Raw genomic sequence first — 2,966 nt, 5'->3', positions numbered from 1 at the left:
ACTAAATTTATAGACTAAAAAAATTAAGTTAATGAATAAGTAATACTCAAAAATAATAAATTTTAATGGTTTTTTAATATTTTTTAAAATTATTAAAAATAAAATTTTGATTATTTTAAAAGTAGAATTTTAAATAATTAGAAATAGCGCCGTCAAATTAGTTTAATAAAAAAAACATCCAAATTTTAACAAAAAAAATATCTCACATTTACCTTATCAGGATATCCGTTTGTAATAGACGATAAAGAAGTTCTTTGGAGAATCTGATCGCACCACAAAACACACCACACACAGCGTTGCGAGTCGCAGTGATGATGTTCGTCTGCAGGGAGAATGACAACGTGAAAAAGCACCTACGTTGGAAACTTAGGGTGGATGGGGACTTGCAGGTGAAGCTCAACATAGAGGAACCAACCGCGCGCGCAGAAGAAGTTGCATGTAGATTGTGTATCACAGCAAAGAGGATCATCAATGTCGCGTAGCAGGGTCGACACCGTTTGCCAAGGAAGCGCAACGACACGAGTGAAGCAGAAGAGGAAGACGACAACGTGAAACGGAATGGGAGTAGAAGGAAAAGGTGGGGTGTGCGGTTGTTTTTTTTATTTTCACCGTGAGAAATTGAATTAGGATTAGGTTTTTTTGTCAGGAAATTAGAGTTAGGTTTTTTTTAATGTGGAGCTAGGTTTGAGTAATATTATGGGATTTTTTTTGTGTTATTGAACTTTTTTATTGCGGCTCAAAGGGAAACTATATCTGGGACTTGTTCCTAGGTAATGTCGGGCTGCAGGGTGTAAACGAACACGTGAGCTCATGGCCTGCATAGGACAGATATGCATTATACTTGGTTATGCATTTTCTCTGTTATGATTATTGAATGAATGTATACTCTGTTTGTTTGTAGTCTGTTCTTTGTATTTGAGTTTTATTTTCTTGTATTCTTTTGTTTGCGTTCTGCTTTCTATTTTTTTTATTTTCTCTATTTATCTGTTCATTACTTCTCGGTATTTTGCTATTCGTATGCTAAACAACACAGATTTAATGAACTTAACTAATAACCCCGGCCCTACTAAGAACTCCCCAGTTCTTACCCCTTCTCTCTCCCTTCTCCCTTTAGATGGAAGCATGAGTTCCCTAAACGTTCTCTATAATATATTGACTGGTACTTTAGTTGATTCCCTAAACGTTGTCTATAATATATTGAAACACATTTGATGCATATAAAAATTAAAAAAATTGAACATCTTTTTGTTTTTGTTTTGATTTTATGATCATTACTAGGTTCAATTGTAATTGGAGATTTTTTGTTGATGATTTGTTCATTGTCTCCATGGTATTTTTATTTTCATGGGCATGGAACACCCCATTCTTTAATTTATCTTGTAACTTAATTTGCTTGAATAAAATATGAGAGGAGCGTGTTGTATAGTTACTAAGATGATTTTGTTATTTGTTAGGTCACAAGAATCACGTCAATATTTACCAACTACACATATGTTCTTAGATTTAGAAATTTCATGAAAAAGGATCATGCAACATATTTTTGAATAATGTTAGGACCACATGCTGGCTCCTCTTTATTTAACCAAGATTAATAAACAAGTTACATTGACTCAAAGTGGACGGCTACAAGAATCACTTTTCTTAATTAAAATAACAAAAATTTAACACTAATCCATCATTACAATGGCAATTAGTCTTCTAGATGGGAACATTGTGTTTCCCAAGAAATTGGAGAGAATTTACAAAGGAAACAATATCATCAAAGTAATCTTCATAATATAGTATATATTAACCACTAAAAAGTTAAAGTAAAGCCCTTGTTTTATTATCTTATATATGGTTATTGTTCATGTCATTAATTAATCAACAGATCTTAATCAAGTAAACCTATCATTTGTTTGGATATACAAATTAATTACCACATTTATATATTGTTTTGACCAATAAAGAAAATGATCCATTCATTTGTTTCAATATATCTTTATTATATTTCTTCATTATTGAACTAATTTTCTTTATCCTTACATGATTGGAAGCAAAATTATTTAAGTGTGATGTATTTATAGATGGGTTTGGCGACCTGTTTTAGTAATTTAGTTAAGAAGAATTAATTTGTACTAAGAATCGGACATAGGTCTCCCAACATACATGAGAAGTATATATATATATATAATTGATAGAATGAATGTAAATACTAGGGCCACTAAACAAATAATTTAGGTAGATCATCATGTAACTAATAATTTATTTTTTTTTTAAATAAAAGGTTTAATAATAGAATAATTAAATGTGATTTGGAATCATTAATAATCGATTTAGATAAAAAAGGAAGTGACAAACAGCTGATCTGATTAAGATTTAGATTAGAATAATTATGAAGTAAAATATATCCCTACAAGAGAGCAATTGAATTTGGACATTCTTCTTGAGAATGGGGATATCTATTTTTTTAGCAACACAAATATATATGAGGTTATTGCTAAATGGCACACAACTAATGGTTTTAACTTATAGAAATCAGTTTAAATTTTGATGAACAATTGAGATTGGGCCACCTGGTGAAAGAGAAATATCATAGTGAACTTATTTTATTAAAAATGTTGAAAAAGTTAGAGAAAGTGTATCATAGTTAATATGGTTTGGTGGAAAGCAAGTATGTATAATATTGTTATCTCACATGAATCACATCAACACAACAAACTTGACTTAATTATGTTTTCTTATTCCTATAAACTAATGAGGATTACATGTGAGAGAGATATATAAAGTATGATTTTGGAGCGAAAAAAAGCCGAGGGACGAAATCAATTTTCAGCCCCCTACGTTGGGAACCAAAATCATACTTAACTCAAATTAAAAATAGAAGTGCAAAATTTGTTAGTGTACTCTTAATTATTGTTCGTACATATAGATTAATAATAGTATTATAATTGTTCACCAGAAATATTTATATAATATATATTCAT

The sequence above is a fragment of the Arachis ipaensis genome, chromosome B03 (genome assembly GCF_000816755.2).
Source record: "Arachis ipaensis cultivar K30076 chromosome B03, Araip1.1, whole genome shotgun sequence".
Classification (NCBI taxonomy): Eukaryota; Viridiplantae; Streptophyta; class Magnoliopsida; order Fabales; family Fabaceae; genus Arachis; species Arachis ipaensis.
Note: the sequence above shows the minus strand (reverse complement) of the source record.